Consider the following 23,225-nt stretch of genomic DNA (forward strand, 5'->3'; position numbering starts at 1 on the left):
TGGGCCGAATCCGGCCCGTTCGGCTATTCTATCCGGCCCGCGGAGCCGAAAGAGCGGAGGGTTCTCTTGCTCTCCCCTCGGGTCCTTCACCAGCAGCAGTGTTAACATGGCAACGTCGGGAAACACGGCCGCAGCTCCTTCTTCTGAGTCCAGTTTAAGAACCCATTGTGGCCCTCGAGTCAAAAAGTTTGCCCACCCCTGCTAGCCCCACTTCCTGATAACAGTAACATTAATTAAGTGTAACTGGCATAAAACTAGTAGATCTGGTACGGAACACCAACTCCATGGCACATGAACTACGCACTAGGAGAGAAAGGAGGGATTGGTTCATGGCTTAGCTGTCAACTGTGCTCAAACAAAGATTCAGATGTTACTGGAACTTTCTAGGGAACTAGTGGGCTTTTCATTGTATTGGCATCTCCACCTAGAAATTACTTCATCCTAAAGAATGAGGCATGCCAGCTCAAATCCCGCCAACAGATGATGCTTCAAGTGAGAAGGAGGAGGCGGTTATAAGCAGGTGCTTTATTCTCCAGCCCAGTCGTAGTCTCACGTTTATAAACTAGGGAAACTGGCTGCAAGAGAAAATAAAAGCTGTTTTCACCAGAACCTCTCTGAGATAGTGTAAGCATGAAGCAGCTACACTCAGACACATGTATCCAAGCCCACTGCAAAGGTGAGAGAAAGGCCTTCTCTGACCCTAACATAGAGCAGAATGACCATGTGGAGCTTCCTCGGCACCAACAGTAGCTCAGTTTTGTCAAAGCAGAGCAGGTCAGGAGAGCATTGATTGACATAACTCCATTTCAGTGATTATTACCAAGAGACTGTGGCAATATCAGCAGCCTTAAAGGAAATACAGAAAAATGCTGTTTGTGGTTTTTAAGTGTTTTTTTTTTCTTTGCATACAAATAATCTAAAAAACAAGAGATGAATTAAGAAGTATAATCCATAAAAGCCCCAGCAATAGATAAATATTGGAAATAGGACAGAGTGTAAGTCACACCTGGCTTAGTCAGCTGTTCACACCCTGGCAAACAGCAACAGGGTCACTTTATCCAGTGCAATCAGGTCCTGGAACGGGATGATGATGCTCAGTGTTGATTTCCCCGCTTCAGCTCCTTTGTAATCTCTCCTCTGTCCACTTCCCCATCTTTCCCTGTTTGGTTTGTAAGTTTTAAGGATATTGGATAGGACCACTGACTTGTGCCTTTATAGAAAACAGACCAGATATATACATATAGAATGAAGAAAACATTTTCAAACTTGCCACACATAACAAAAACAGTCCCCATAGTATTCAACTCAAGTTGCTGTTTCTTATTTGAGATACTATTATAGATTATTTGCTAGAATGTTGACTTATAGAATTGTTCACTGTTAGCAATTCACATAAAATTCCAAAAGTATGCCATATGAGATTTCATCAAATACGAGTTAATCAGATTCCTTTAATTCTCTGCATATATTTTCTCAAAATAGCATATACGATTGTTAAGAAAATGAGTTATAAAATATGATCAAAGCAATAATAAGCTGTTCCCTATGGAAACACACAGATTCTAGCAAGTACCTTTCCAATTGATATAAACAGAGACAAATAGGTTAATTTTGTTCATTATTTTTTAATGATTCTCAGCCAGGATATCATTTATACTAATTTTTTTATTAAAACCTTCTTTTAAAAGGGTGTTTCCTCAAAACAAAGAAATCTCATAGTGTCATTGGCATGTATAAAATTGAATTATATTATCCAGCATTTCTCTAATTACCATTTTTTCATGGGCATCCATTTTTCAACAATAATATTAGAAAATAATTAATACCTTCAGGACAAGAACCTGAACTTTATGCAAATATAGATTAGAGAAGTCCAAATTATTTTTTAATGAGCTATATGTATTATGTCTCCCTATCTAGAGTTCATCTGGACCATGGCATTAAATAAGCTTAGAGTTAATTAAGCGTATTATAACTATTTCTGGCTTCTCCCTTTATTAGTATGAATCCACCAGCTCAGAGGCACTCAGCAAACATGGAAATACTTTATCAATGCTCCATTCCAAAACACCTTGATACATTTCGATCCTGTCTATGCTCTTGGGGTAATTCTAGAAGCTCAAACCTATTGGACACTTTTCAAAATCCATTACTTTGCTATTTACATAAATATGAATTGCAGGAATGGAGGAGGCTTTCCTTGCAGATGTTGATTTACATTAATAAGAGCCAAAGTCAAACAATTGCTCTCAAGCATATGCACACACGAAGGCACGCTATCTATTGCTGCAGAGATCCTGGCTCGGGCATCCGCAGATTAGGAGAGCGGATTTGCTTCATATTTTAGTGTACGAACGTGAATACAAGTCATCATACAAAATCTCAACATGCAAATGAAATTAGAAGACCTTTTCTAATTTTCACAAAGAGAATGAGAGAATCACTTTTTCAGTTAAAAAAAAAATATATCTGCAGACCACTTATTAATATCTGATCATATTTTGGCACCAACAAACTAATTTAATTTATACCTACTCAGGTTGTTAGGTAGAAGAGTAAACGCTTTTGGGACTAACCCTATAAAAATCTACCCCAAATCTGAAAGAAACACCACTTACATGAGTTAATCCTATGGAGGAAAAACACTGTGCATATCAACAGAAAAGCAATAGACATTCATTTTCTATTAGGGACTCAGCAGGGAAGAGCAGAGTCAAATATGTATTTTCCATGGATCTGGTTCACATTCTATCATACACTCTAAAGCCATATTTCCACAGCTGGGTGAATTAGGAGAATAATTTGACATTTTAAGAGTTATCTCTCCAGTTTCTTCCATGTAATTCTGTGATGAAATAACAAACTTGGCACCCTAGACAGGGGGTGGGGTATAAAAAAGGCAATGGGTTTGGATTCAGACAAACTAAACTTTAAATACAAGCACTGCCATTCACTACATGAATTACCTTGGAAAATCGGTTAACTTTTCCCAACCTCAGTTCTTTCTACAGTAAAGAGAATTCAATACCCAAACAGACCCATCAAAGGAAAAGGATCCAGCAAGTGTTCTGGAAGGTAATGAGTATACCATAATTGTTGGTTCACTTATCTCCCTTTCTTCAGGCATTATCACCACTCTAATTTTCTATGCTATCAGCTGCTACTCAAAAAATGTGGGTTCCTTCATGTCCCTTCATGATTTGAGCTTTATTTAATTTTTAAAAAAATGTATTTATTGTCTAAAGTTGTACATATGTCTCCTTTTTCATTTAATTATTTTTTATATTCTACTTTACCCCTAGATGTTTACAAATTTTTACTACATACCCTATCATTTGGAATTCCTCAAGACTTTCTCTCCCCACTACCTCATTCCACTCTTCTCCTAGGTCTAGGGCAGTGGTTCTCAACCTTCCTAATGCTGCGACCCTTTAATACAGTTTCTCATGTTGTGGTGACCCCCCAATTTCATTGTTACAAATTTAACATAATTAAAGCATAGTGATTAATCATAAAAACAATATGTAATTATATATGTGTTTTCTGAGGGTCTTAGGTGACCCCTGTGAAAGGGTCGTTCAACACCCAAAGGGGTCGTGACCCACAGGTTGAGAACTGCTGGTCTAGGGGAAGAAACCTAACAATGGTCAATGGACTCAACATGATTAGTCTTTATTATTCACTTCTATTGTGAAGAATAAAGAAATTTCAAAAATAGCTGAACCCAAGTAAACATACTCTTGGCTCCCTTGAATCACTTTCTCTTGAAATGCTCTCCGTCTTATGACTCCTTGTGTCTGGCAGGCTACCTTCCCTATTGGAAGATAAATTGCTCTTCACACACACAACCCTGAAGGAAGAGGCTAAGAGAAACGAGCTAAAAAGCAAACTACTAAGCTCTGGCCAAGGTAGTATTTATGGTACATATAGAGTACAGCTGGTTTTTTTTACAAATAGGTGGATACATAAGCATTTCAAAGACAAATACGTAATTAATTCACTTTCTTTTCATAAAATGATATATCTGTTCAAGTAAGACTCAGATTAGGAGGGGTAGGGAAGGCTGCAACTGCTGAGACAGGTAGGAGATTCAGAGGTTCAAGTTCTGTCTATGTAACTATCACTATACCCAAAATGGTTGGGTATGTAGGCCAGCTTTCCTGGAGTTACATATAAAACACTTTACAACATTATAAAATATAAAGATTTAGTATCTTATAAAGAATGGACTTCTTTGCCAAACATGAGTTACTATTTTTTGATGGGCCAATGTGATAGACTAAATAATATGCTCCCCTCTCCCCAGTACCATGGCTTAATCCATGAAACCTTAGAACAGTGATGGCGAACCTTTTGAGCTCGGCGTGTCAGCATTTTGAAAAACCCTAACTGAACTCTGGGGCCGTGTCACATATAGAAATTTTTTGATATTTGCAACCATAGTAAAACAAAGACTTATATGTTTGATATTTATTTTATATATTTAAATGCCATTTAACAAAGAAAAATCAACCCCAAAAATGATTTCTCGTGTCACCTCTGACATGCGTGTCATAGGTTCGCCATCACTGCCTTAGAACGTTATTTTATATGACAAAAGAAACTTTGCAGATGTGATTAATTTAAGGTTCTTAAATTAGGATGATTAACTTGCATCACCCAGACCCTAAATGTAATCATCACTGTCATATGAAGGAGGCAGCATGTGACCAGGCTGTTGGCTTTGAAGATGGAAGAAGTAGCCATGAGCCAAGGAATACCAGGGATGCATCTCTAGAAGTTAGAAAAGGCAAGAAAAGAGCCCTAGCAGGTGTGGCTCTGTGGATAGAGCATTCGCCTGAGGAATGAAGGGTCTCAGGTTTGATTCCAATCAAGGGCACATGCCAGGGTAGAACTCCATCCCCAGTAGGGAGTGTGCAGGAGGCAGCCAATCAATGATTCTCTCTCATCATTGATGTTTCCATCTCTCTCTCCCTCTCCCTTCCTCTCTGAAATCAATCATATATAATAAGACCCTAATATGCAAATTGACTGAACAGTGGAACGACCAGTGGAATGACTGGTCGCTATGATGCACACTGACCACCAAAGGGCAGATGCTCAGCACAGGAGCTGCCCCCAATTGGAGGCAGCTCCTACGTTGAGCATCTGTCCCCGAGAGGGAGGTGACCGGTGGTGGCGATCGGGGGACAGGGGCTGGCCAGAGGATGGCACAAGGCCACCAGCCAAGATAGGTGCCAGCGGAGGCCCCCCGATCACCCCACCCGCCGGACGCCCCACAGATCAGTCCTGAATACCAGCCAGGCCTAGCCTATATATGGGAACAGTCTCTTAGATTTAAAAATTAAAACCTGGCAAGGCTACTCTAACACTAAAAAAACAGGATGGTGCAGAGATTACATGCATAGACTCTGGCTTGTATATTTTGTAGTCAGCCCTGATCTGACACTTAGAACTGTGTGACAAAGCCAATTACTTAACTTCTCTCAGTTTCAGTTTTTCCACACATAAGATGGGGAAAATGGTACTATTGCCTCAGAAGGATCATGTTATGTATTAATTTTTATAAGCAGGGCAAAAAAATATAGCTGCCCATACAACAGCAAGATGCCTTTCACCTGTATGAAAAGTATGGTCACTGGTGCATGCAGCATCCCAGATTGCAAGAGGGATGTCCGACTGCCAGTTTAGGCCTGATCCCTGGCAAAACCGGCAGTCGGACATCCCCTAAGGGTGCAGGCTGGGCTGAGGGACCCTGCCCATGCACAAATTTCATGCACTGGGCCTCTAGCAAAACATTTAAAAAAACAAGAGAGAGAGAGAGATTCTCCCATAGGACCTCCCTAGGGAGTATGGATCTTACTGATACCTTGGTTTTGGTTCATTTTTTCATGGGCCCATTTTTGAAGTCTTGCCTCCAGAAATATAAATGTATCATTTCTGTTGTTTGAAGCCAATAAATTAGTGGTAACTTTTTATAGCAGCCATAGAGAACCCTTATACAAACAGAAATGTCTAACTGAACAGAACCTTACTAAGGAACAAATAATTTGGGAATGGGAACAAGAACTAAAGCGTTTCCCCAATTCTCCAAATTTAGTCAGGTGTCTCTTGTGCTATGTACTCTCTAAGCAAAGCACAATTCCCTCTCCCTGAATCTCTCACATACTCTGGAATTAAATGATTTAGTTATCTCTCTTCTCCACAAAACAAGAAGTCCATGAAAGCAGTGTTCATGTCTGTCTTTTTCACCACACAGAGAAGAATTCAGGGACACACACACACACACACACAGGAGTTCAAGTGGCCGTGGCAAGATTTATTAAAGTGAAAGTACACTCTCAGAGAGAGAGAGTTTGGGCAGGCTCAAAGAGCAACTGCCCTGGGATCTTTGTGTGAGCTTTCTTTTTCTTATAATCTCTTGGGCTGGGGAAAGAGTGGTTTTATTTTGAACAATCCAATTCCTGAAAAGAGTGGGCTTATTTTTTAATTATTCAATTCTATGCTCTGATTTCCTTCTGACAGGGTCCTGCCACTTTGAATTCTACCCATATTTCTCTAGGTTTGCCCACAAAGGGGAGGATTAAAACCATAATGCTAATTTATTATAATCAGGGTATAATTGAGATGAGGTCACTTGAAGGTGACTTGTGTGCCAGTCTGCTCCTGTGCTAATAATAGGAATTTCCCTCTGTCCCTTCCTCCCCCTCTCAGGATGCCCAGGTTTGCCCCAAACCTGTCAGGCTGGCATACTGATGTTGCCTACGCCTCCAAGTGACCCCGATGCTTTTTATTTTCATAGTCAGGGGTCTGGTTCTGTTGCCTCCCTTTTTCCCTTGATCAAATCTAACTAGCAGCCTACTCTAATAATCTGTTCATTTCTGTATCCTTGAAGTCAAACTCAGTGGCTGGCATGTAATATTACCTGATAAATATTTCTTTTTGTAAAATATTTTTTTATTTATTTCAGAGAGAGGAAGGGAGAAGGGGAGAGAGATACAAACATCAATGATGAGAGAGAATCATTGATCAGCTGTCTCCTGCATGCCCCCTACTGGGGATCAAACCTGCAACTGGGGCATGTGGCCTTGACCAGAATCAACTTGGGGACCCTTCAGTCCACAGGCCGACATTCTATCCACTGAACCAAACTAACTAGGGCAGTGGTCGGCAAACTGGCCCCTTGAGCGTGGCTCTTCCACAAAACACCATCTGTGGGCGTGCACGTACAGTGCAATTGAAACTGCGTGGCCCATGTCACGGGGCCAAAGAGCTGCATGTGGCTCGCGAGCCGCAGTTTGCTGACCACTGAACTAGGGCATGATATTTCTTAAAAAGATGAATAAGTGAATGAGAGAATGAAAGAATAGTTTTTCAGAATGTTTTAAAAATTTATCTTTATTGTTGAAAGTATTACAGATGTCCGCTTTGTTTTTTGTTGTTTTCTTTTTTGTTTTTTCCCATTGACCCTCTCTTCCCTGCACCCACCCCTCCCAAGTCTCCACCACACTACTGTCTGTGTCCATGGGCTTATGCATATATGCATATAAATTCCCCCAGTTAATCTGTCCCTCTCCACCTCCTACCCCCATCTTTCCTCTGAAATTCATCCATCTGTTCATGATTCTATGTCTCTGGATCTATTTTGTACATCAGTTTATTTTGCTCATTAGACTCCACATATGAGTGAGATCATGTGATACTTATCTTTCTGTGACTGGCATATTCCACTTAGCATAATACTTTCCAGGTCCATCCATACTATTGCAAATGGTAAGTTCCTTCTTTTTTACTGCTACATAGTATTCCATTGTGTAAATGTAGCACAGTTTCTTTAATCCACTGATTTGCTGATGGGCACTTGGGTTGTTTTCGAATCTTAGCTATTGTAAATTGTGCTGCTATGAACATAGGGGTGCATATATTCTTTCTTAATGGTGTTTCAGGTTTCTTAGGATATATTCCTAGAAGTGGGATCACTGGGTCAGATGGGAGTTCCATTTTTAATTTTTTGAGGAAACTCCATACTGTTTTCCACAGTGGCTGCAAAGCAATCTATAGATTCAGTGAAATCCCTATTAAAATACAAAGGGCATATTTCACAGATCTAGAACAAACACTCCAAAATTTATATGGAATAAAAAAAGATCTGGAATAGCCACAGTAATCTTGAGAAAGAACAAAACTGGAGGAATCGCATTATCAGATATCAAAGCCGCTGTACTCAAAACAACCTGCCTGGTACTGGCACAAGAACAGACAATGGAACAGAACAGAGAACCCAGAAATTGACCCAAGCCATTATGCTCAATTGATATTTGACAAAGGAGACAAGAGCATACAGTGGAGTCAAGAGAGTCTCTTCAATAAATGGTATTGGGAAAACTGGACAGGTACATGCAAAAGAATGAAACTAGATCACCAACTTACACCACACACAAGAATAAATTCAAAATGGATAAAAGACTTAAATGTAAGTCATGAAACCATAAAAATCTTAGAAGAAACCATAGGCAACAAAATCTCAGACATCTTTCATAGCAATATGTTTACAGAAACATCTCCTAGGGCAAAGATTATTAAGGATAAAATAAACAAATCAGAGTACATCAAAATAAAAATCTTCTGCACAGAAAAAGAAACCATCAACAAAGTGAAAAGAGAGCCCACTGCATGGGAGAACATATTTGCCAAAGATATATCCAATAAGGACTTAATTTCCAAAATATATGAGGAACTCATACAACTTAACAAAAGGAAGACAAACAATCCAATTAAAAAGTGGGCAAAGCCCTAGCTGGTTTGGCTCAGTGGATAGAGTGTCAGCTTGTGGACTGAGGGTCCTAGGTTTGATTCTGGTCAAGGGCACATGCCCTGGTTCGGGCTTGATCCCTAGTGTGGGGAGTGCAAGAGGCAGCTGATCAATGAGTCGCTCTCATCATTTCTAGCTCTCTCTCTCCCTTCTTCTCTGAAATCAATAAAAATATAGTTTTAAAAAGTGAGCAAAGGATGTAAATAGACACCTCTCCAAAGTGGACACACAGAAGGCCAAGAGCCATGTGAAAAAAATGCTCGAAGTCACTGATCATCAGAGAGATGCAAATTAAAACAACAATGATGTATCACCTCACACCTGTCAGAACGGCTACCATCAACAAATCAACAAATGATAAGTGCTGGCAAAGATATGGGGAAAAGGGAATCCTAGTACATTCTGGTGGGAATGCAGACGAATGAAAGAATAAATTATTTAAGAATGGTGCCAAACAGAGAAACAAGATGAGGTGGCACAGTAAAAAAGACACTGACCTCAACACTTGTCACATTGTTTGTCAGTGTAGGGAGCTAAAGTCAACCCATTTGGGGGGATTGTTTCATGTTTTTCTTGGTTCACCTTTGTTAACTTTTAAGAAGCAAAACACAAAAGGCTGCCAGAATGAAAACAAAATTTCACATAATTCATAAACTTTTAAAGACCTTACATATTCACAAATTATAAGCATTTATAGATAAGCACATGATCAAACTAATTTAAATATTTAAAGCTATTTGACTCATTTTATGTCATATTTAAAATAAATTTCATTTTAATATATGTAACAGATATTATTCTTATACCATTATATTGTGTTTTATATACCCTAAAATGATGCTTAGAAACAAATTACATGCACATTATTTATATGTATTGTATATTTTATATACATATTATACATTTTAGAGAAGCCAAGAATCAACAGTCCAATTCAAGAAAGAATTCTTAACTTTTAGAGGTAAATTATTGAAATGCCCCAAATGCTGCTATTTCCCTCCTTTACACAGAAATCACAACATTCACTAAAGCTTCAACAATCGCCTTTCTTTAAAACACATTCACACATAGAGAAATGTGAACCTTTGCCTCAATAGCACCTGGATCACCTTTCTGGGAGGCATACTTGTCCAGTTATTGTTTGTTATAAGTTTCATATTTCCCACTCACGAGGGCTAGGTTTTTCCCCTCTTAGTAATTTTAATCTAATGTATGTGACAACTGTATATTTGTAAAAGTGGAAATCTAATAGATATGTATCCCAAATAAAATACTTCCTCCAAACACAAGTGTATATCTTGGGATATTCTGTACCTGTTCATCTGAAAGCAATCTTTGCATCTGAAACTTTATATTTTTATTTTTATTTGAGCAGATTTGTGCAGATGTTCAAACTAGTCAGCTAATATGAAAATTAAATGTCAATTATTAAAAAGGGGAATTCACTTTTATAATAACTCACATGTCTAAGATGTAGATAAATATTTTTCCCCATACTTAGATTCCCTTTATACAGATTAGTTCTGTGTCACTATTCTTCTTGTCTCTAGTTTGGGAGCTACCTATGAATGTAAAAATAAATTGGAACAGCAGAATCATTCATTGTATACTAGTATTAATACTAATGCCATTAGTATCTTACGAAGAACTTCTTAAATTTAATATATAGTAATGTATGGTATAGTGAAAGGCCAAAGAAAGAATCCTAATTGAAATGTTAATGGGTATATTTGCCACTATAAAAGACATAAGTCCAAAGAAGTAACTTCTTACTTGCATATAATATATAAAAACATGTCTGCCTCAGTATATCCAAAGCTGAACTTGAAAATATTTCCAGTACAAAATCCAATTTCAATAATTTCTAATGCTCCACCACCAACAATTAAGAAAACATAAGCAATTGCAGCTAGAAAGGTTTCTAGTTCACATTATTAATACAGATTTAAAGGTGTATTTTTTATATTTTTTTATTGATTTCAGAGAGGAAGTGAGAGGCAGAGAGATAGAAGCATCAATGATGAGAGTTAATCACTGATCAGCTGCTGCCTGCAGGCCCCCTACCCAGGATCGAGCCAGAAACCCTGGCCTGTGCCCTGACTAGGAATCAAACTGTAACCCCCTGGTTCATGGGTCCATGCTCAACCACTGAGCAACACTGACCAGGCTAAAAAGGGTTTTGTTTTTTTTCTCTTTCTCTTTCACAAGTTTGTCTAATTTCTCCCCAAAAAAGAAAACATAAGTTTGTCCTAATGTACACTATAAATATTTTGTAAAAAAAAAAAAATGAGATTATATGTTTAGAAGTATTTGGAATGTTGTAGACAAAAATTTCAGAACTGTTTAGAATAGTCCTATTACTACATTTCCTTGACTCCAAAATGCATATATTTTCATATGTTAGAATTTCTACATTTGTATAAAATTTCCTTTCAGTAAATTCCATAACTGAACAAATTTTTATTAGTGATACATAAAGGTGCATCTAACAATTGATGTCATCTTAGATTAATGAAATATAGTAAATTATTTGGCAAATAAGATAACATAAATGTATATTGTAATTTATCTTTCATTATCGTGCAGTATATAGGGAAATTAATCATAAAGTAGAATCAAATATTAAGAAGTCATAACCTATCATTACATAGTAAAATATGTATTAAATAAATGTTAGGTAAGTTTTTGTGAAGTGTAAGAAGTAATGGCATATAAATGTAAAAGATATGTAGGACAATATCTACCTATGCCCAGTCCTTAAATCTGAAAGCATGTCCATAAATTAGAGATGGAAAAAACTATCTGGTACTTTCCTTTTTCTACCAAATCAATTTCATAGATAAAACTGCTTCACAATTCTAAAAATCATATTGCATAGATTAGTACTCATCTAAGAAAAGTGTATAGTGCTTATTTACAAAAGACATATTATTTTTATAACACTAGTAAGTATGAGGAAAGGTAAGCAGCTGTCAACCTATATCAAAACATTCTAGAGGATCATGGAAAACTGGAACTTACCACAAATCTATGCCTAAGTCTTTCTGCCATTGTGCCTCGAATCCTCAGATCCCCTATCCACCTGGTTAAGGCAATGCTATAGAAATGCTGTCATTCTCAGAGATGGTTTTTCTTGAACTGCTATTAGCTATTAACACCCTATGATAAAATAAATTAAAAGATTGGTTAGCCATTGAAAAATGGTAAGATTAGAGGCTGGTACAAATGCTATCTCGGTTTAAAAAGAGAGGACAGTTTTGTGTCCCATACATAGGTGACAATCATGACTACAAGGAACTATGGCCAAAAATGCAAAGAAGATCCATATCAGAGTCTAACTTTAATCAATGAGTCAGGCTAAGAAATATCAATGGGTTACAGAGGCAGAGCTGCCTCAAACAGATTGTCAAACTGCAGCAGGAAGGCCGGGGAGGGTTGCGGGGCAGGAGGTAGGGGGGTAAGAGATCAACTAAAGGACTTGTATGCATGCATAGAAGCATAACCAGTGGACATAAGACATTGGGGGATAGGGGAGGCTAGGGGACTGTCTAGGGCGGGGGGATAAAATGGACACATATGTAATACCCTTTGTAATACTTTAAGCAATAAAAAAAATAAAATTAAAATAAAATAAAATAAAATAAAATAAAATAAAATAAAAAAGAAATATCAATGGGTGATGTCAATTCAAGGTGAGTGATGTGAAGGCTTAAAGTATAGTGAGATATGGATTCTGGGCTCAAGTATAGGACTACCATGATCTGGCACTGAAAAGGAAAGAAAAATCACAAAATGGTAACCTTGATTTAGTGATTATTTGCTAGGATAGTTGTATTTAAGATCTTGCTTTTTGAGTGATAGAAAGATCATCAAATTATTTTCTCATGCTAAGGCATCATGGAATAAACTACAGTGGAAAAACCTTGGTTCTTAAACATAATTCCTTCCGGAAGGCTGCTCAAAAACTGAATCATTTTCCCCCCATTAGAAATATAAATTATCCCCAGCCTGCTCAGCTCAGTGGATAGAGCATTGGTCTGCAGACTGAAGGATCCTGGGTTTGATTTCAGTCAAGGGTATGAACCTCGGTTGCAGGATCCTCCCTGGCCCAGGCCCTAGTCAGGACTCGTTCAGGAGACAACCAGTCAATGTGCTTCTCTCACAATGATATTTCTCTCTGTCTTCTCCTCTCTCTTCCACTCTCTCTAAATATCAATGGAAAAATATTCTCCAGTGAGGATAAAAATAATAAAATAATAATAATAATAATAATAAATAATGTAAATTAAATTAATCCACTTTAGACCTACAAATGACTCCCTGTTTTTAGCCTTTCTTGTGAACAGCACATGTCTAATGTATTGTTTAATCTATAAACACTTTAAAAACAAAAGTACATGAAAATGTAACAAAAAGGAAATGAAATATACAATAAAATGAAAATATTCACAGTACAATCTTCTGATATGTTAACAACATGAGGTTTAGTGATAAACTGACTCATACTCTAAAATTCTATCCTTTCTTTGTCACCTGAGAGACACGTGACTGATCCTATATGTATCAGCATGAAAGGATTGTTGTGTTAAGGGAACTGTTTGAGACGGAGGTGTTCAAGAACTAAGACAGACTGTCCAATCTCAGAGGGAAGGTTGGGATGGGAGAGTGGATAGGAAGAGATTAACCAAAGAACTTGCATGCATAACCCATGGACACAGAAGATAGTGTCTTGAAGGTCTGGAATGGGGAGGGTGGCTGCAGGCTAGAAGGGGTCAATGGGTGAAAGTAAGGGGGGCATCGGTAATACTTTCAACAATAAAAATGAGATTTCACTATTTCCATTAAAGTCATAGCTTTGCAGGAAGATAGGTGAGAAAAAATAATTTAACTTTAAAAACCATCCCATCTAATAACAGAATAATATGCAAATTAACCATCACTCGGCGACAAAGATGGGAGGCGCCCATTGCAGCTGGGGCAGGATGCTGGCGGCGTTACCCCGGCAATGTGAGCCCAGCAGGCATTGCCTTGGTGACCCAGAGCAGGGAAGCGCCCAGCAGGGCCTGCTGGCGGGTTGCCAGGCATGGTGGGTTGCTGCAGCGATCCACGAGCAGGCAAGCGCGGCCCGCAGCAGCACCCAGCAGGGCCTGCTGGCGGTCGCCAGGAGTGACGGTTCACCACGGCAATCTGCGATCAGGCAAGCCAGCTCACAGGCAGCGCCCAGCAGGGTCTGCTTGCCCATTGCCATGGTGTGGAGCAGGCAGGCCCCACAGAGAGCAGAGAACCACAGAGAGAGGGCCTAAGCCATCAGTAGGACATCCTCTGAGGGCTCCCGGATTGGAGAGGGTGCAGGTCGGGCTGAGGGACCCCTCCTCCCTTTCCCTCCCCCCCCCCCCGCACAAATTTTGTGCACTGGGCCTCTAGTAGTATTTATAAAAGAAACAAGTGGGTATTAAGAAACAACCTCTTCTTTCCTTTATGGGTAAGAGAAGAACTACAACAAGCCACATTGGAGCTTGTAAAGAAATTATTAAAGAACAATCACTCTAATTTTGAACAAGGACTCTATAAACATATTGAGCTGCTGAATACTTGGCATGTGTAGCTCTGCCATATTTTTGTGGTCTTCAGTCTCAATCTGGCACCTCTAATGTTCACACAGACTGTTTCAAAATGAAATTTGCAAAATAAAGAAAGATCAAAGTACATTTAAATATGTGGGTGAGGCTGAGGAATCTGTCAATGGAAAAGATCTCCAAGATAGAAGCTGTGATCTTAAAAAGACAGCTACTGTTCACCAACAGAACCCAAACAAGACAATGCTTTAGTCCAGAAGATGAAGCTGAATCATCCTTGCAATTAGGTTTGGATTTTGAACTTCCTAATTAATTTCTGACTTCCAGCTGTTAACTGCTTATAATCTATTTCTCAAAGACCAATAATACTACATGATGGAAAGTCAAATTTATTAATGTGCCAAATGTTAGAAATGAGTGGGACCTTAAAATTAATTTAGTAAAACCACTTCATGTTACAGACATGGAAACTAAAGACTAGAGAAGAAAGTGACTTGCCAAATATTACACAGTCTTTAATGCAAAAGGAAGAAACAGATTCTACATCTCCTTACTCACTGTCAAGTGCTCTTTCCCCCAATATCACAATGCTTCTCCCTTAAAGCACAACAAAGAGAAACTGAATGTAAGGAAATGATTTACCACAGTCATATTTGAATTTTGGCAGCATATCACTATTTTTACTCATTTGAAAGTGAAAGGAAGGGAGAGGGAAAGAGAGAAACATTGGTCTGCTGCCTCCTGCATGACTCCTCCTGGGGATTAAGCCTGCAACCTGGGCATGTGCCCTGACCTGGAACCAAATGGTGACTTCTTGGTTCATGGAAAGATGCTCAACCCCTGAGCCACACCAGCTGGGCAGCATATCACTATTTTTTGAAGTCAGTTATCTGAGTTACTAAAGACTGACAGTACTATATCAGTAAAGTTTACTGTTCATATGGAACCATTACAAAGTATAGTAAGAGAGAAAAAATTTGATTTTGAAGTTGACTTTTTGTGCTTTGAGCATGTGATGAGGGAAAATGTTCTGACAGTTCAAGCTTACTCAAGCTTAATGACAGATCTAAATTGGAGCTTGGAGATAAAAGAAATTCTTTAGTGATGCCTCAGTTGTCATTGATTGCTATAAGCAATTTTAAAGCTATTCAAGTTGAGGATTGCCAGCTTGGTTCTGAAAGGGGAGAAAGTGGTACATAAGATTAGGGGCTGGTACAAATGCTATCTCGGTTTAAAAAGAGAGGACAGTTTTGTGTCCCATACATAGGTGACAGTCGTGACTACATATAGACATTTATCAGCAGGAAATGACTCAATGGATGTTCAGAGCAGTGTAAGCACCAGCTGTGCTAAGGAAGATGAAAATGAAAGGCGGCTTGCCTTATAAGGATCACCAGCAGCAAGATGGCTGGAAAAATAAAAGCAGTTGCTAAAGCTGAGAGCTAAAAAAAATAAATAAGCTACCTTCATAAATTATAGGATATCTTCCTCCTACTTGCTGAAAATCTTTGAATTAAAAAGATATAGAGTCCATTTTGAGATATTCAATTTCATCAAATGGAAAGTGAAAGCATCTCCAATTCTACATATACACTGAAGCCTTCATGCTCCATTTGCACTGCTCATACTGAATCCCGTAATAAGATTCTACCTATTGAGTCCAAATAAATGGCAGTTCTCAAAACGTCCTATTTTTAACTGATCTTTAAAGTCACTTTCTTCCTGTTATTTTATCCTTATAAAATATCCTAAGTCCTTAAGACAACTAATACCCTTGCTTTCCCCTAAATAAGTTAATCATATTATTAATTTAAAGTAGAGAAATTCAGCAGTCACCAAGATATTTTTCAATAAAAAAGATTCTATCCAAAGGTAGAATAAATGGCCCCAGAGAAAAATAAACATATAGGCTCAACAGACATTTTCCTCTAGAACACCCATCTATTAACTGTTTGCCATTCCCTAAATATACCGTGCATATTCACATCCAGTGCTTTTGAAATGAAGCTGTCCATCACATGAAATATGTTTCCCAGTATTCTTTACCTAGTGTATACCCAGAATCACTTTAGTGATCAGAAACCTTGCCATAGGGAAATAAGTAACCTCCGCCTCAATATTTCCACAGCACACACTTCCAGCATAGCAGTTTCACATATCATTTGCTTGTTTAATTTTTTTCCTCACTATAGGATAGATACACTCCTAGAGTCCTATAGTATGTTATTTGTCTCTGTATATGTCCTAATATTTAATAAATTGACTAGAACACACCAACTACTATAAACAGCTGAATAAACAAATAAAAATGCACCTTATCAATAGGATTGTGTATTTTCTTGCTTCCTGTGAAAATTACAACAGAATATGAAATTCAGCTACAGGAAACCCTGCCAGTAATTGTTTCTTTTACATGTTTCACAAAAATTTACATTTTTACTTTCACATGTCCCATAGAAAACAATTTCATTATGTCAATTTCCCATGTAAGTATTTATTGTTAACAAAGGAAACTGCACAGGAATTGTATGAGTGTACTTGCATAACATTTCTCTGCCTTTTTTTTTTTTTATGGAAAAATAGGAGAATTCACCAAAAAGCATATTTTCTGTTGGCCTAGACCAGGGGTGGGCAAACTTTTTGACTCGAGGGCCACAATGGGTTCTTAAACTGGACTGGAGGGCTGGAACAAAAGCATGGATGGAGTGTTTGTGTAAACTAATATAAATTCAAAGTAAACATCATTACATAAAAGGGTACGGTCTTTTTTTTTTTTTAGTTTTATTCATTTCAAACGGGCCGGATTCGGCCCACAGGCCGTAGTTTGCCCATGGCTGGCCTAGACTGAGATTGGAAATGGAAAGATAATGTTTTAGAAATTTCAGAATATACCTCCTTTCAGAATCATATGCGGGTTATGGAGGGGGCAAATACATCACACAAATACCTCTGTGTATACACATACATTCATACCTTGCCCATCACTGACATCCTCACTTGCAATATCATAGTTTTCAGGACATCAGGAGACAGAGCCATAGTATCCTATATAATAAAAAGGCAATATGCTAATTGACCATCACGCCCTCACAAAATGGCGGCGCCAACAGCCACAAGATGGTAGTGCCCAATCCCCTCAGCCCTGCTGGGGAGCCTGCTGCCAGAGTCCCCTCAGCCCCACTGTCAGTGAATTTTCATGCAACCATTACCTTTTTAAAAAATCCTTACCCAAAGATATGATTATTTCTTTTAGATAATCTGTTCTCAGGGAGCAGGCCTAAGCTAACAGGTGGGCATCCCCCAAGGGTCCCAGACTGTGAGAGGGCACAGGCTGGGCTGAGGGACCCCCCCATGTGCATCAATTTTTATGTACCGGGCCTCTTATTATAATATGCTGCCTGCCAACGTATTTCCTCACACAATTCTTTTATAGGAAATAAAAAAATCCTCTATGTATTTATTGTTTTTATCTGAGTGGACCTGGGCAGAAAAATCCAGATGATGTTGGTAAAGTGAGCTGGCAAATCCAATATAAACCTCCTTACAACAAAAGCAAATGTATTAAATTTGTAAATTACGGCACATTAGGGGAAACCGCATAGTCCACAGATGTTACAAGTTTACTAATAATATGTCCAATACCAACTGTCTGGGTATCTTCACTTGTTTGTTTGCATTTTTACTATAAGTAATCCTACTGGCAATATGCTGTTGTTTTCTAGGCTGAATTGAGGTCCAGAGTGTTGTCTTACTCTCCAAGAAAGATACTACATATCTATTCATTTTGTTAATTTGCTGTAGTAAAAGAGGGGGGAAAGGGTTCATTTAAATAATTTCCCATGTGGGTGTGTGTTTTCTATGAAGGTATATACAATGATATTATCTTGAGCCAGAGGAAAAATAGTTCTGACCTTCTTAGTCTAAAAACGAGATAGCAAAACTTAATATGCCCCAGTTTTTATATTACTCAAATAGACATGAAACAAATCTAAAACGCTACTTGAAATTCTACCATAAGATATATTTTTTTAAAATATATCAATTTCACCCTGACTGGTTTGGCTCAGTGGATAGAGCATTGGCCTGAGAACTGAAGGGTCCCAGGTTCAATTCCGGTCAAGGGCATGTACCTTGGTTGCCAGCACATCCCCAGTAGGGGGTGTGCAGGAGGCAGCTGATCGATGTTTCTCTCTCATCGATGTTTTTGACTCTATCCCTCTCCTTTCCTCTCTGTAAAAAATAAATAATATATATATATTTTTAAAAAATTAATATATATATGTCAGGTGTTTTTTTGTAATCTTTGCTTACAGTGCCAAATTACCAAATATTTCTAAGGTGACATTAGAAGATTGTAATTCAGGATAATGTAATGATCAAATGTTTCTCTTATTAGTAATCTGAAATTATTTCAAAAATGCTATTGATGCTATAGAAAAGTGACACCAAAACTGATCAAGTAGGGCTGCAATTTGGATCTTGTAATAATAAAATTGCCCTGTGGTTTTCTGACATAGTATAAAGTGGAGTTTTCTAGTGCTCAAGCCACTCCAGAAGAGGTTTGGAAAAAGACAGTGATGCTTTCAAATTACCGGTAATTTGGCAAATTAAAATAGAAGTACTGAATGCCATTTAGAAGCCTAAAAGAGACAATACAACCTTTCAATTTATTTCCAAAAAACAAATTTAAACAGAAGCTCTATACATCACTAATCATTAATAATTATAAAACTGATTTTCTGATAAATACTGACCACCATTTACCATTTCTGACTGTGCCCTTACATAGCTTGCCGTTCAGCAGGCATTAACTAAGTGTTGATGGAATGACTAAGTGATTGATTTGGGCTGTGTTCCCTCCATGAGTCTGAATATTCTGGAACTGACTATATTTTCAGTTACCCTGAAATTGACTGATAATCCAGAAAGTTAAAAATCTAGATTATAAAATTTAATGCATCAAAATATTCTTTTAATAAAAATTTCTTTAACTTTAAAGACATAACAATTTATTATCAAAATCCTTATTTCTATAATACTATTAAAAATGAGGTTTTATTTTTTTAAACAGTAAAACCTTTGATTTATAGGAAACATTTTTCATTCTTATTTTTTCCCTTGTTTAAATAATAGAAATCATTTCATCTTACACATATTAAATAGTTTATTTTCTCTTATAGTAGGTATATATTCCTTTTTATAAAATCTACTATAGATAAATTATTATACAGTCTTATATTTCCCTGTAAAACATATTAATATATTTTCTCAAGTGAAAAAAAGCACATTCTATCATGTCAAAGTACACTCATGTGTTTAAGATCCTTAAAGTTTAGCATAACTCAAAAGCCAGCTGATTATTATGCTTCCAATGACCAGGCCTATATAACCCTCAAACTTATAAACAATAATGTATATTTATTTAATAAAAAATAAATGAGTAAGGTTTTTAAACAGAGCAAACCTATATCAAACCTTAAAAAATTGGATTGAAAACTTTAACTGGGTAATAATCTGATATTAAATTGAATTTTTAATTCAAATGACATTTAATCTTTAGTTCACATAACAAGTAGTCAAAATTCAAGGACATATGGAAGACTCCAAGATGGCTGCCGAGTAGGTGGAAGCTACACTCATCTACTCCCAGCCCCAAACCAGATTTAGAGCTAAAGTATATAGCAATAAACCTGAAGTACAACTGAAGGCTACCTGTATTGAAATATTATAATAAGGATTTACAGAAGAAGCCATAAAGAGACTGGTAAGAAAGGCAGAGATCCAAATAGGGCTGGCCCCCACCACCTAGGTGCAAGGCTCAAAAGCCTGGGTGACATCAGGGCTGCAAAAATTCCTTTCTCCAGGAGCATGGGGTCTCAACCCCATGCAAGGATCCCCAACCCAGAGCAATGGAGACAGTAAGAGGAGGCCTCATAGCATCTGGTGGTGAAAATCAGTGAAGCTTCATTCCTCCAGGGAGTCCCAGTTGCCTTCTTTCCAGGGACTAGCATTCCTATTGTTACAGCACCAGCCTGGGGAGTGCTGCCCCATCTCTGACTGCTTGCAAGGCCACTCTGCTGTACTTAGGTCCTGCAGAGGGGTCTGCTGGTTGCACTCAGCAGTGATTTTGGGGGCCCATTTTTCTGGAGAGGCTCTTGGCCGAGTTCAGAAAGTGACTAAACTGTGTGGCTTTGGAAAGAGGGCTGATCTCTCCCATCTCCAGGACATAGCAGGTGCCCTGCCCCTCCCCAGTTGAATCACGTGGCTGCCTGTCCTGCTGAGTTAAGCTGTGCAGGGGGACCAAAGTGCCCTGCAGAGCTGGGGCATTTGGACAATGTCTCCCAGATAAGCTTCCCCCCCCCCTTTATTGATTAAGATATTACAAATGTATCCTTATCCCCACAATGTCCCCTCATCCCCCCAATCCTGCCCTCACCCTCACCCCCTGTTGTCCATATCCATCATTTATGCTTATATGCATGCATACAAGTCCTTTGGTTGATCTCTCCCCCTCACCCACACCCTACCCTACCTTCCCTCTGAGTTTTGAGCATCTGATTGATGCTTACCTGTCTCTACATCTGTTTTTGTTCATCAGTTTATGTTGTTCATTATAATCCACAAATGAGTGAAATCATGTGATATTTATCTTTCTCTGACTGACTTATTTCACTTAGCATAATGCTCTCCAGCTCCATCCATGCTGTCGCAAACGGTAGGAGTTCCTTCCTTTTTACAGCAGCATAGTATTCCATTGTGTAGATGTGCCAAAGTTTTTTGTTTTGTTTGTTTGTTTTTCAAATTCTTTATTAGTTAAGGTATTACAAATGTGTCCTCATCCCCCCCATTAAACCCCCATCCCCCCCACTCATGCTTTCATCCCCCTGTTGTCCATGTTCATTGGTTTAGCTTATATGCATGCATTCAAGTCCTTTGGTTGATCTCTTCCCTTGCCCCCTCCCTCCCCTACTTTCCTTCTGGGGATTAATAGTCTGATCGCTGGTTCTCTGTCTTTGGATCTGTCCCTGTTCATCAGTCTATGTTGTTCTCTACATTCCAAAATGAGTGAAATCATGAGGTATTTATCTTTCTCTGACTGGCTTATTTCACTTAGCATAATGCTCTCAGTTCCATCCATGCTGTTGCAAAAGGCAAGAGTTCCTTCTTTTTTACCGCAGTGTAGTATTCCATTGTGTAGATGTACCACAGTTTTTTCATCCACTCATCTGTCGATGGGCACTTAGGCTGTTTCCAAATCTTAACTATGGTGAATTGTGCTGCTATGAACATAGGAGTGCATATATACTTTCTGATTGGTGTTTCTGGCTTCTTGGGATATATTCCTAGAAGTGGGATCACTGGGTCAATGGGAGTTCCATTTTTCGTTTTTTGAGGAAGCTCCATACTGTTCTCCACAGTGGCTGCACCAGTCTGCATTCCCACCAGCAGTGCAGAAGGGTTCCTTTTGCTCCACATCCTCTCCAATACTTGTTGTTTGTTGATTTGTTGATGATAGCCATTCTGACAGATGTGAGATGGTACCTCATTGTTGTTTTGATTTGCATCTCTCAGATGATTAGTGACTTTGAGCATGTTTTTACATATCTCTCAGCCTTATGTATGTCCTCTTTCAAAAAGTGTCTATTTAGGTCCATTGCCCATTTTTTGATTGGGTTGTTTATCTTCCTTTTGTTAAGTTGTATGAGTTCCCTATAAATGTTGGACATTAACCTTTATCGGAGATATCATTGGCAAATATGTTCTCACATGCAGTGGGTTTTCTTGTTTTGTTGATGGTTTCTTTTGCTGTGCAAAAGCTTTTTATTTTGATGTATTCCCATTTGTTATTTTCCCTTTAGTTTCCATTGCCTAGGAGCTGTATCAGTGAAGAAATTCCTTCAGCTTATATCTGAGATTTTGCTACCTGTGGATTCCTCTAATATTTTTATGGTTTCCCGTGTTACGTTTAAGTCCTTTATCCATTTTGAGTTTATTTTTGTGTATAGTGTAAGTTGGTGGTCTAGTTTCATTTTTTTGCATGTGTCTGACCAAATTTCCCAGCACCATTATTGAAGAGACTGTCTTGACTCCATTGTATGTTCTTGCCTCCTTTGTCAAATATTAATTGAGCATATTGGTTTGGGTCAATTTCTGGGTTCTCTATTCTATTCCATTGGTCTATATGTCTGTTCTTGTGCCAGTACCAGGCAGTTTTGAGAACAGTGGCTTTGTAATACAGCTTGATATCTGGTATTGAGATCCCTCCTACTTTGTTATTCTTACTCAGGATCACAGCAGCTATTCGCGGTTTTCTTTTTTATTCCAGATGAATTTTTGGAGAGTTCTTTCTAGATCTGTGAAATATACTGTTGGTAATTTAATGGGAAATGCACTGAATCTATAGATTTCTTTGGGTAGTATGGACATTTTGATTCTACCAATCCATGAACACGGTATGTTCTTCCATCTGTTTATGTCTTCCTTTATCTCTTTTTTCAATGTCCTGAAGTTTTCTGGGTAGAGGCCTTTTACCTCCTTAGTTAAGTTTATTTTTAGGTATCTTAGTTTTTTTGGTGCAATTGTAAATGGGATTGTTTTGTTAATTTCTCTTTCTGTAAGTTCACTTTGGCATAAAAATGCCATAGATTTCTTGGTGTATCAAAAAACCTTTATAGGCCTATAACTACTGATGAAATTGAAACAGTAACCAAAAAGCTTCCAGCAAACAAAAGCCCTGGACCAGATGGCTTCCCAGGGGAATTTTACCAAATATTCAAAGAAAAACTAAAGCCAATCCTTCTCAGACTATTCCAAAAAACTCAAGAATAAGGCACACT

General features: G+C 38.1%; 1 long non-coding RNA gene across 2 annotated transcripts in view; it reads right to left on the bottom strand.

Annotated features, from left to right (window-relative positions):
- The window catches only part of LOC118663511, a 75,671-nt gene extending 63,704 nt beyond the window's left edge, over positions 1-11,967 (bottom strand). The window contains exons 1-2 of one of the 2 annotated variants that reach the window (XR_004970075.1): positions 2,619-2,858; positions 1,007-1,210 (exon numbers count right to left, since the gene is read on the bottom strand). This is a non-coding gene — a long non-coding RNA (uncharacterized LOC118663511). Of the gene's footprint in view, positions 1-1,006; positions 1,211-2,618; positions 2,859-11,833 lie in introns of those variants that run through there. The other variant, XR_004970070.1, reaches the window with a different exon arrangement.
- Positions 11,968-23,225: the final 11,258 nt, after the last annotated feature.

This window comes from Myotis myotis, unplaced genomic scaffold (genome assembly GCF_014108235.1).
Source record: "Myotis myotis isolate mMyoMyo1 unplaced genomic scaffold, mMyoMyo1.p scaffold_m19_p_1, whole genome shotgun sequence".
Classification (NCBI taxonomy): domain Eukaryota; kingdom Metazoa; phylum Chordata; class Mammalia; order Chiroptera; family Vespertilionidae; genus Myotis; species Myotis myotis.